The sequence below is a fragment of the Podarcis filfolensis genome (assembly GCF_964270895.1).
Source record: "Podarcis filfolensis genome assembly, chromosome: 1".
Lineage (NCBI taxonomy): Eukaryota > Metazoa > Chordata > Lepidosauria > Squamata > Lacertidae > Podarcis > Podarcis filfolensis.
Genome location: NC_139604.1, coordinates 11,683,808 through 11,697,336, shown reverse-complemented (window position 1 = coordinate 11,697,336; position 13,529 = coordinate 11,683,808).

Here is a 13,529-nt window from a genome sequence, read left to right as displayed (position 1 = left end):
CACTCTGGGTGGCTTCCGACAAAAATATAGGAAACAACAACAGGAACAACAACCACAACATTAAAAACTACCCAAAACAGGGCTGCCTTCAGGTGTCTACACAGAATTATATAGTTGTTTAACTGTTTGACATCTGCTGGGAGGGCATTCCACAGGGCAGGGGTGGCTACTGAAAAGGCCTTCTGCCTAGTTAAGCCTGTAGTTTCACTTCTTGCAGTGAGGGAACCTCCAGAAGGTCCTCGGAGCTGGACCTCAGTGTCCGGGCTGAACGATGCAGATGGGAGATGCTCTTTCAGGTATACAGAGCCAAAACCGTTTAGGGCTTTAAACACCAACACTTCAAATTGTGCTCAGAAACATACTGGGAACCAGTGTGGATCTTTTAGGACCAGTGGTAGGTGGTGCTGGTGGCCGCTCCCAGACACCAGTCTAGCAGCCGCATTTTGGATTAATTGTAATAAATATGGCAGGTTCGGGGTGATTTCTTCCTGAGGTCTAGAAAGTTGCCGTCCATTTGTCCAGGTAAAAGAATGACCTGACAGGACCAAGAAACCTCGTATGCTCATTACTTAACAAATGTCTTCACCACTCTCAAAACCTTGTGATGAATAATTCTTAGCATTTCTGCCCAAACAGAAGGAAACATAACTTTAAAAGAAAAATTAGTAGGTTTTCTCTCCCTATACTTGTTTTAATTATAAGGGTAGGGCATCCAAGTCCTGATATAACTTTATTGTATAGCAGCTTTTAAGGAAAACAGTGTTTATTGTGAAGGATGATTGCAGTTTCAATAACGACTCCCTCTAATTACTTTTTTAAAAAACATATATTTAGTCTGATAGCAGGAACACTAATTTTAGTGCTTCTGGCCATGCTTTTGCCCAGCTCTTTATAATCTTTGTATTTAAAATCCCAGATAAGCCATAATTCTCTGGACATGCTGAGCCATGCCTATACATATCCTGTGTTTTAACATAAAAGTATAAAATTACAGAGATATGATCAATTATTATTTTATTTTTTACAATGTAAATGCATCGTAATGGTTTAGGAGGGAGCCACGTCGCTCGGCATTCCAAGCGAAAACAAAAATAGCCGGGTCCTTACCAGAAGAGGGATCATTTCTTTAGGGGAACATGGCTTTCATAGTTCCACGGCATGAAGAATTGGCAGAGCGGCTGAAGCAGTATTTCTCAATTGCGACAAAACCAAGCCTGCTCTTCTGTCATTACAAATATGAATGGAATAGCATATTTTAGCCTGAACCTAGGCTTCTTGTTTCCGACATACTCATATATCCATTCAATAGATTTATATCCTACCTGTGCTGGGCCCGGGGGTAACCGGTGAACCATGGTCCAGGACAGGTCCAGAATCCAAAGGTTCCACTGGGAGTCAGTCCAACAGGGCCAAGGCAGGAAACCAGGCAAGAACAAGTACAGGATCTAACACACAGCAATGTTGCTTCCGCAACCTGGGGCAAGGTCCGACAGCTTTTATTCCTATCTCTTCTCTTTTGCTTTACTCTGCTATTACACTTATTCCCTTGCTTTTCCCTCTCCCTTTTTAATTTCCCCCCTCTCTCTATTCTTTTATTATTTCCTTTTACTTTGTATTCTTCCAGTCCCTTTTTCTTTTTCTTCTCTTTTTCTACTATTGTTATCTGTTTAGAATAGTTTGCTTTTTATTGTCTTGTGAAAAGTCTTAATAAAATACCAAATTTATTTGGTGCAAATATACTTTCACACCAAATAAGGAATGTCTGTTGAGATACACAATGAAGTGAAGGATATACAGGCAACTTCAGTTGAGGCATCTTCAAGAGAACAGCCTCCAGCTCCCATCGCAAAACGGCTTTTCTGCTGATGGGCATTTCCTACACTGCTTGTCGAACAGTAGGTTCATGGCTTAGTCAGGGACAAAGTTATTAAGGACATAAAATGCCATCTGGATGATGCTAATAAACATAAAATGTAACCTTCAGCTACACTGCTGCAGTGACCAGACTGTGCCAGACCACATTACCCTTTGTCTGTGTTAAAGCCTCAGCCCTTTTCTAACCTGTTTTGACTATGCCATCTTTGCATATTTTATCTTAAATGCCAAATGCCAGGGTCCTCAGTCACTCTGCACCCTGAGCTTTGTCCTCCAGGCTACATAAAACCTCTTGCAAAAATGGCCCTATCAACCATTAAGCAGTTGATAGGCGACCTCACTTTGCATTTAGGATCTCAGATTGCGCCATAACTGACAGATCATCAATGGGAGGAGTGGAGGAATCCCACCAGGCTACAGATTTTTCGTACACAGTTTCCGAAAGCTCTCTCCTTTTTCACAACAGCCGAATGAAATTTTGTAATACAAGTGTAGTCACGCACTGAATTTTCACACCTGAATATTTGAAAGGCTAAACCTTGGGCTTTGTTTTTGGCTGGTGGAATGCTGTCCACGGAAATTGCTCCTAAAAGATCTCTGGGAGGCTACCTGCCTACCACCAAATCCAAACAGAAATAAAAACCCACCAACATTTGATGATCTCCTTCTACCGGTCCACAATAGAAAGTGTCCTTTCGTACTGCATCACAGTGTGGTACGCTGGTTTGACATCATCTGATAGGAAGTGCCTACAGAGGGTGGTGAATACAGCACAAGATATTACGGGCTGTCCCGTGAATCCGCTGGATGAAATAGCGGAAGAACGTTGCCTCAGGAGTGTGAGGGAAATTCTCAGGGATGATTCACACCCTGGCCGGCACTTTCTTGATCTCCTGCCCTCAGGCAGAAGATATAGAAGCATGATTAGTCACACCAACAGGGTAAAGAACAGCTTCTATCCGTGGGCTGTTAGGCTGCTGAATGAAAAGATGACAACAGGGCAACTGACTTTCGGGTTTGGTGGGTGTGCGTCAGTAAAAGAGGGGAATTAAGAATAAGAGAGCTGAGTGGGGGGTGTTCCTGTAATCTCACTGTATACAAGTTGTACAAGTGACAATAAAGTATTTCAATTTCAATTTGGAGAGATGGGGGGAAAACTCATTGAAAAATCAATTTTAGTGGTTCTTCAATATTTTGTTCCTGTTGGCAGCCCTGACATAAAGCTGCTACAGCACCAGCCAGTCAGGGCTCATGTGATGACACATGACACAGCATAAACAATTAGTAACTTGGTGTGCACAGTTGCATTGAGCAGAAGAAAGAGAAGGAATGCATTGGAGAGAAGGAATCAATGTGACTGGAGGAAAGGAACTCGTCTAAGCTGCATTGCTATGCCATGCTGGAAATTTTGTTTCCCGCTTGCACTGCTCAGCAACATTTTCACCCTGATGCCAGCTTTAGATGCATGGAGCTAAACTGAAAGTAATGAAGTGCAGACACAGCTGGGCATGTCATCCATCTTGGACTACAGACATCCCGCTTGGACTACTGCAATGCGCTCTACGTGGGGCTACCTTTGAAGGTGTCCCAGAAACTGCAATTAATCCAGAATGCGGCAGCTAGACTGGTGACTGGGAGTGGCTGCCGGGACCACATAACACCAGTCCTGAGAGATCTGCATTGGCTCCCAGTACGTTTCAGAGCACAATTCAAAGTGTTGGTGCTGACCTTTAAAGCCCTAAACGGCCTCGGCCCAGTATACCTGAAGGAGCATCTCCACCCCCATCGTTCAGCCCGGACACTGAGATCCAGCACCGAGGGCCTTCTGGTGGTTTCCTCATTGCGAGAAGTGAGCTTACAGGGAACCAGATGGAGGGCCTTCTCGGTAGTGGTGCCCACCCTGTGGAACACCCTCCCTTCAGATGTGAAGGAAATAAGCAGCTATCCTATCTTTAAAAGACATCTGAAGGTAGCCCTGTTCAGGGAAGTTTTTAATATTTAATGCTCTACTGTTTTTAATACTTGATTGGAAGCCGCCCAGAGTGGCTGGGGAAACTCATCAAGATGGGTGGGGTATAAATATATTATTATTATTATTATTATTATTATTATTATTATTATTATTATTATTATTATCTGCACTGCACTGCACTGCACTGCACTCTTTTTCAGTTGGATATGTTTTATCCAATGCACATCCAAATGGCCATTCCATTCTATAGTCTGCAACTGAAACACTATGTGCTCCTAGATCAGGGTGAGAGAACTTTGACTGGTCACCTTGAAAACTGAGGTGCTTGCCCACTTCCTTGCAATACCATGTATATTACAAGTGCATTTATATCAGAATTGTATTGATTAACTGGTCAGTTGACTGAAGACCCTGAATAAATGTACCTGAATTAACCTGGCAATGCAGTCGTATCTCAGAAGTCGAAAGGAATCTGTCCCAGAAGTCCATTGGACTTCCAAAACGTTTGGATACCAAAGCGTGGCTTCCGATTGGCTGCAGGAAGCTCCTGCAGCCAATCGGAAGCCAGGGAACCTGCGTCGAATGTTCGGGTTCCAAAGAATGTTCATAAACCGGAACACTCACTTCCAGATTTGCGGCGTTCGGGAGCCAAAACGTTGGACCCGCAAGGCATACGACTTCCGAGGTATGGCTGTATATGTATTTAAAGCAATTTTAATGGATTTTTATAAAAATAAATAAAAACTGCAGATGACAAGCAACTTCTTAAAAGAGGTGTCCCTCTCCCTGCTCTCATTTAGATGTGATTGCATTTTATATGTAATATATATGTATTATCTTAAAAAATAAACCAAACATGCTTCTTTCTTCAGAATTTTTTTAACCCATGTGCAAATTTAACCAGTCTTTTCATTGATTAATCAGCTAAAACTCATGATTTGTTTTTGTTTTGTTTTTAATCATTTATTTAGGGATTCAGCCAGAGTTTGCGTCATTTTGCAAAGGGGCATAAAAGCTGCTGAAAGTAGGTGCTCCTCACAAGGCTGACAAGTTGATGAGAAGCTCTTCTCCATTTGGATCAACGCTATAATTCTTTGAGCAATGGCTGGGGATCACTGGGGATTTTTCTGGAATGAAATCGTGCTGGTGGAATGGTGCCCACAGATATTGCTCCTAAAAGATCTCTGCCACCAAATCCAAACAGAAGTAAAACAGTGAAAACAAAGAGAGAGAGGACATAGCTGTGGCAAGAGCAGAAAAGGAATTGAATTGGCCCAGGCTGATTTGGGAATACCAGGATAGGTTCCAGGAGAGCAAGGAGGGTGTACCAGCAAGGAAGTATCTAACAGTGGGTCATGACCAGGGATATGTTTGACCAGACTGTCCATGGATGAAAGAGGAGTGACAGCCATAAATGGATCCTGATTCATTCTGGATAGTTGCCCTTCTAGTTTTACCTATGGCAGAGGCAAGAAGACTCATACAATTCTAAGTTTGTTTTTGCTTAGATTTACAAGTGCTTCCCTTTTCCGGATGATTCTTTCAGTGATTCTCCCCTCACACCCCACACCCCAAAAAGAAGTTTTTGTTCATTCCCCCTCCCTTTTTCATCTGGGCTGCTGTTCTGCAACAGAGCTGTATGATCCCTAAACCAGCCCCTCGAGGACAAACTTTCTGAAGCTGCCCAGGCTTCTCCATGCTGTCCCTGAGCCAGCCCAGCTCCAAGGCTGGAAAACTGCCTACATGAAACACTCTCAAAAATAGATATTTTTCACACAACTTGTTGACTGATTCGATGAACAATTCTACCTTGGCAAAAGTGCAAGTTTCAGTGTGAAAAAACGAAGCCCACAGAAATTCAGCACAATCAAGTTTTACCTCAGTTTTTGATCATAGATGCTGCATGGTTAATTTCTATATCGATTTCCCTCATTAGGAACTTCTTCTTCTTCTTCTTCTTCTTCTTCTTCTTCTTCTTCTTCTTCTTCTTCTTCTTCTTCTTCTTCTTCTTTTCTTGCCATTTTACAGCTCTGTTACATTACATTATCCAAATCAACAAGTACTACAAACATGCCTCCAACTCCCTATTCTAGAGATAGCTTCACCCCGGGTAGGGTTGCCATGTGTCCTCTTTTTCCAGGACACGTCCTCCTTTTCAGGGGTAACATTTCTGTCAGGGTGGATTTTTGAAATTTGCCAAAATGTCTCTGGCTATACTTTCTGGATGAGACATAGACATAACTGGTGGCTGAAGACTTGCTTTCCTCTTCTCTTCTCCTACCCCCTTCAGCAATATATCACAGCTTCTATAGCCTAAATATAGTAGGAGTATTTAAAATGAGAGTAGTCATAGCGTCCTCTTTTTTGCTCTTCAAAATACGGCAGAGCTATAATTCCTAGAATGGTTTGTCAATCAATCTCTCTTACCACTGGACTGCAGAAACTGCAGCTTTGGGAGGAGAATAGGGGTGTCTTAGCACCCTTAAATAAACCACAGTTCCCAGGATTCTTTGGGGAAAGCTCTGACTGTTTAAAGTGGTATGATACTGCTTTAAATGTATAATACGGGTAGGGTCTTAGTCCACAACATCTTAGCAGTACCACACTATCTATCCCTGTCCTGTTACCATGTCACAAATGTTTTTCTTTTTTAAAATTCCAGTATATTACTGAAATATTTTCCACAATTCAGATTTGTGTAGATTACATGCATTGTGGAAATTCAATCAGAAAAGCTTACATTAATGTCTAAAGCCAGGAACTCAGAAGGTTGAAAATAATATCAAAAATAATGGGGAAAATTTATGTTATATATAGAGAAGACAATGTGAAATAGGAAAACCAGTAGAACTAAAATAAACCTCATAATGGGAAAACACAAGAAATTTACTGGATAATATTATCAAAATGAATTAAAAATGTATATTAGAACTATTGTTGAACAATATTTGTAAATGAATATAGACAGACAACAAGAATTGTATATATAGAAAGATTTATTTGTTTACAGACATTTTATGGAAAAAATTGAAGAGAACAATTATATATAAAATGGACAAACACAATGTGAAAAGTTAAAGATGACATAAAAAGAAGAAGGAAGGAAGGAAGTCAGCTCGGGAGAGCAAGAACAAATGTGAAACATAATGTATGTGTATGTATAGTATGTAACTAAAAATTCAATAAAGATCATCTAAAAAGAGTTCAATATCCAGTATACACAATCAGGATAAGGAAATATACTTCTCTTTAAGATAATTTGTTACACTTTGCACAATGGAACCAAGGCCAAGGTTAGACACGGACCTGATCCATGAAGTGATGGTGAAGCTGGTAGAGGACAGAGACAACACCTTTCCACCACAAATATAATGTGGCCACTGAGACCATATAACACCAATCCTGAAAGACCTACATTGACTCCCAGTACGTTTCCGAGCACAATTCAAAGTGTTGGTGCTGACCTTGAAAGCCCTAAACAGCCTTGGTCCAGTATACCTGAAGGAGCGTCTCCACCCCCATCGTTCAGCCTGGACACTGAGGTCCAGCTCCAAGTGCCTTCTGGCAGTTCCCTCACTGCGAGAAGTGAGGTTACAGGGAACCAGGCAGAGGGCCTTCTCGGTAGTGGCGCCCACCCTGTGGAATGCCCTCCCATCAGATGTCAAGACAATAAGTAACTATTTTACTTTTAGAAGACATCTGAAGGCAGCCCTGTTTAGGGAAGTTTTTAATGTTTGATGTTTTATCGTGTTTTTAATATTCTGTTGGGAGCTGCCCAGAGTGGCTGGGGAAATCCAGCCAGATGGTCAGGGTATAAATAATAATATTTTTATTTTTATTATGTCATGTGAGAGATGTGTGTTCTCCATATGAATGCTTGACCAGTGCAAGTCTTCCCCTTCAAAAAAGAGGAGGTGAAATTTGGCCTATGTGGAATTGAGTATCTATGTGAAACACCCATGTCACATGTGATACTATAGTGAGAGAGAAGGGCAGAGGTTCACCATGTAGCTGAACAACTTTCCTCACATCATTGGGCGTTACTGCACATGAACAGCTTGCCATTGGTGACAGCTGCCATGCGAAGTGATTAAATGTGGCCTTCATGTGGCACACATCATGTATAAACCAATCCTTCGTTCCACCTAAATGTGTTTAGAATTTGCGTATGAGATAGCTTAACCACAAGTATATTGCATTTCACATACCAAGTAGGTTTTCAAACATCCCGACTTAAGGCACACAGGCACTCTTACCCCAGCCTAATTTAAACAACATATGCAGATTTAATGCACCAATGTCATTCAATTGCCTGTTTTCAGACTTATCTAAACAATGAGCTAAAACCTGAATGTCATCTACGTTTTGCCGGCAAGTCTTTCTAATCATTGGCTGACTTGTTATGACATCATGGAATGTTTGCAAATATTCAGACTGGTTATGAGGTTATATCATTCATAGCAAAACTAAGCCCCAGTGATCTTAGTTTTGTATTGATTTTAGCCATTCTTAGAACCCTGAGTCCTTTTCTATGCGTTTTTGACAATCTGCTTGACATATTCTCTTTTTCAACCAGGTCCTAGACCCCAAGTGGTGTTCACAACTTGGACAAACAACCCAGAAATAATTTTGACCTCGAGAGTCCCATGGACTGCAAGAAGATCAAACCTATCCATTCTGAAGGAAATCAGCCCTGAGTGCTCACTGGAAAGACAGATCCTGAAGCTGAGGCTCCAATAGTTTGGCCACCTCATGAGAAGAGAAGACTCCCTGGAAATGACCCTGATGTTGGGAAAGATTGAGGGCACAAGAAGAAGGGGACGACAGAGGATGAGATGGTTAGACAGTGTTCTCGAAGCTACAAACATGAGTCTGACCAAACTGCGGGAGGCAGTGGAAGACAGAAGTGCCTGACGTGCTCTGGTCCATGGGGTCACAAAGAGTCGGACACGACTAAATGACTAAACGACTAAACAACAACAACATTCTGCCTTGTTCAGACTACACCTGGAGTACTGTCTCCAGTTCTGGTGCCAAAATTTAAGAAGGAAATTGGTAGGATGGAACATGTGCAGAGGAGGATGACCAAGATGATTAAGGGTCTGGAAACCAAGCCTTATGAGGAATGGTTGAGGTAATTGTGTATGTTTAGCCTGGTAAAGAGGAGACTGAGAGGAGATATGATAGCCATCTTCAAGTATCTAAAGGGCTGTCACATGGAGGAAGCTTCTTTTCTCCTGTGTCAGAGGCTAAGACCAATGGATTCAAGTTCCAAGAACAGAGATTTGAACTAAACATCTGGAAGACCTTTCTGACAGTCAGAGCTGTTTGATGGTGGAACAGACTCCCTTGGGAGCTGGTGGGCACTCCTTCCTTGGAAGTATTTAAGCAGAGGTTGGATGCCCATTTGTCATTTATGATCTAGCTGAGATTCCTGGATTGCAGGGGATTTTATTAGATGACCCTCAAGGTCCCGTCCAACTCTACAGTTCTAATAATTTTTATTTTAAAGAAAAAAATTCTTTTTTTCATGTACATACCTCTTAGACAAAAAGATTCTCCCCTGTTGAAAATTCTCATGAAATTTACAAAGACGCATCTTAGCTTGAGTTGTTGCTGCAGTAGACCCTTCCGAAGACAGAAAGGGAAACTGTTGATATTTTAGTGGTACTAGATCAAAACTACTCAAACACTCCTCAAACATCTACATTTTTCTTCTGCTACCTTCTTTGTCCCAGTAAACCTGGGATTCAGTAAGATAAAACCTCTCTTTATCCTTAATACACAATTGGCCTCTACAGTGGTACCTTGGTTCTCAAACGCCTTGGTTCTCAAACAACTTGGAACCCAAACACTGCAAACACAGAAGTAAGTGTTCCGGTTTGTGAACATTTTTTTCAGAAGCCGAATGTGCTCCGTTTTGAGTGTTACGCTTCTGATTTGAGGGCCACACTTCCGTTTTGAGTGCCAAACTTCTGTTTGGAGTGTTATGCTGAGGTCTGTCTGTTTTTGCTATTTATTTTGCGTTTTTGTGGCTCTTTTTTGTGTGTGTGATTGTGTGGAACCCAGTTCAGCTACTGTTTGATTGTGTGACTGTCGTACATTGTTTATTGCTTTCATTTTATGGATCAATGGTCTTGTTAGATAGCAAAATTCATGTTAAATTGCTGGTTTTGGGGTTGTTTTTAAGTCTGGAATGGATCAATCCATTTTGCATTACTTTTTATGGGAAAGTGCGCCTTGGTTTTGGAACGCTTTGGTTTTGGAACGGACTTCCGGAATGGATTAAGTTTGAGAACCAAGGAACCACTGTATTAGTGGTGTTATGTAGAAAGTTGCTTCATACAACTGAGGGTGCACAAGTTTAATTTAATTAATCCTAGGGCCAGAACACTTGGCACACTAAGCCATGATCTGTTAATAATAATAATAATAATAATAATAATAATAATAATAATAATAATTTTACTTCCTGAAGCATTAACAAGCACAAGTCCTTGAAATAGAAAAACAGACATCACTCATTCAGTCTTGATATGATTCTTTGTCTCCGCCATACCTCTTTAAAAAAGAAAGATATGTAACATTTTCTTCAGTATTGGGATATAGGTAATATACCAGAGATAGTGAGTGTTATTTTGAAAACAGAAACCATATCCTTAGGCAGTATTGATTGCAGTTTAATAATTCATGGAGTAATATTTGCAAAAAGAAGCCTAAGTATGGAACTCAAATATTCACAGTTTGGGAATAACCATGTTTATTTGCTAATTCTTTTCAAAAGGTTTTAAGTCTAGGTAAGACATCTGCACTATCTCAAAAAAGCAAAAATAAAATATGGTTGTTGATGCTTTTTTAGTCCTCATGGGCCCCCGCTGAAATCTGCAGTCAAATGAAAATGTCTGCATCGGATTGTTTAATATCTGGTAACAATAAATATTTTATTGCAATGATGGAAATAATTCTGTGGCTTTTTGATACAGATTATTCTGAACAATTTAAGAACAATTTCTGCTTTGCATTTACAGACTCGTTGCCTAAAACCACTCCCTCGTCTCACTTTGGATCCCCACATCTGAAAACAAAGGATCTCGGCCCTTACAGACATTCAGGAATGATAAAAGAAGTGCAAAGAGGAGGCAGTGGAATTCGCATTGCAGGGGCAGTCTCCACCTTGAACTTATATGTTAAGTTCAAGAGACTGGTTTTAAAGTATACAGCCCTATATGTTGAACTTTTTGGAGATGGCCGACCTGACTGGAGAATCCGCGACCAGAAAGAAGAGGAGATACAAGAGGATCGGAAGAAATTTAAAGAATATTTACCTAAATATTGTAATATAAGATAACTAGAAAATTCCTGGAGGTAATAAATAGGCTTAGGGGTAGAATAAGAATATGTGGTAGTAAATATTAAGGATTAGAATATTAATAAAGGAGAAGAGGTTAGAAAATGAAAGGAGTTAATATTATTAGAAATATGAATTTGGAGAACTGTTATACAGGTGATAAAAGGAAATTCAGTTAGAGGGGATTCGAGGAAGTAAGTTATCAATGTAATGAGAATTAGGTATTTAAAGATACAAATTTTCTTTGTGTTTAGCTTTGTTTATTGTAGTGTAATGTGTTTTTCTTTGTTGTGTGTTTTGTTATGTCTTTTTGTGATAAATGTGGAAAATCAATAAAAAAATAAAAAAATAGAAAATAAATAAAAATAAAGTATACAGCCCTATAGAGCTTGGACCAGGACACCTGCAAGATCCTCTTACCCCTTACATACCCCATCAATCACTGCACTCTGCATGTGATACCATTTTATCAGGAACTCCATTGTGCACAAAAAAATAGGAATTGGGCCTTTAGTGTTGTGACACCTATAGACCCTCCAAGTGTCCCTATTCTCCAGGGACAGTCCTGGATTTACAGAAGACATCCCGGTTCCTGATTTGAACCTGTTTTCATTGGAAAGATGTTGGAGGGTATGGGGCTATGTGTCAGGCTTCGAGGAATCGCCTTCCTCCCCCGTGGCAGTAAATAAGAACAAACGAAAGGAACATCTTACCAGTTACCGATAGATCCTTTAATAATCACAGTGAGAGACAACAGAACACTTCTCCCTAGAATGGCGGTGCTCCCAATTAAGGTTCACCCCTCCTCCTCCATCCTTATTAATCTACGTCACTCCTACATCTTGTAATCTGAGCTTGTAACTTCTGCGTTTTCTGTTCTAACACTCTCTGAACTCTCCGTGTCTTTGGGGGTGGGGGGATTTAATGCTGTCCAGAGACTATGAATCTGTTAACCCTTTCTCTTCTTTTTTTAAAAAAAATAATATTTATTAAAGTTTTGAAGGTTACAAAAAGAAAAAATAGAGAACACCATATTAAACAAAAACAAAACAACACATCACAATAATGAAAAAGAAAAAAAGAGAAAAAAAGAAAAGAAAAGAAAAAGAAAAATAAACACAATTAAAAAACACAACAAACCTTCCCATAACTTATCTTTCATTCGCTTGTTTCCTTGACCTCCTCACACCTCCCTTTTTTGTATTCTAGTTCGGTTAGCTATTTCAGCAAATCCTTTCCATCTTTTCCAGTTTTTGTCCTTATCTTAATATAATGTGACTTTACTTTCCCTCTTTTCACCAATTAACAGTCTGTTTTTTCTTAATCCTTTATAACATTTCTGCTAAAACCACATAACTTCATTCCAACATCCTTCTAACATTCCTTAATTTTACAATGTTTCTGTAAATAAACTTTAAATTTCTTCCATTCTTCTTCCACCGACTCTTCTCCCTGGTCTCGGATTCTGCCAGTCATTTCCGCCAATTCCATGTAGTCCATCACCTTCATCTGCCATAACCCTTTCTCTTCTAGTGCTTCTTCTCCTAGCTGTTCCCCATCCAGTATTCCCCAGCTTCTGCCTTCTGAACTATGCCCCTCTGCAAACCACTGTTCCAAATCTATACTGTCCCTCCTGCTCCTGGGAAGATTCAGGATCAGGGAGAGGGGTTAGCTCCCACCATTCCTCTTCAGTGCAGCCCTCCTCAGCACGGCCCCTAACATCACGTGACCCCTGAGCCGAAAAGATAAGCAACTATAAAACCTTTAGAAGACATCTGAAGGCAGCCCTGTCTAGGGAAGCAGGAGCCATGTTGTGTCACTGGAATTGCAGCATTGATTCCATGCCGTCACCTCAGACACCGATTCCAGACAAGTGGATCAAGGCAGACAATTCCAACAAGGAAGAAATGTGGGAGACATCTAAAAGAAATGGGTGTGGTTGCATGAGCAGCTTGCAGATGAGCTGAGATTTAAGAAGGGCATGTATAAGAAATGAAAGGGGAAATCGCAAACATTATACAGTGGTACCTCAGGTTTCAGATGCTTCAGGTTACAGACACTTCAGGTTATGGACTCCGCTAACCCAGAAACAGTACCTCAGGTTAAGAACTTTGCTTCAGGATGAGAACAGAAATCGCGCGGCGAAGGCAGGAGGCCCCATTAGCTAAAGGTACCTCAGGTTAACAACAGTTTCAGGTTAGGAACGGACCTCCAGAACGAATTAAGTTCTTAACCCGAGGTACCACTGTACAAGAATAGCCAACAGTTTCAGAGTGAGAAGCTCAGAATACCAGGAAGAACTTTCTGACGGCAAGAGTTATCCAACAGTGGAGC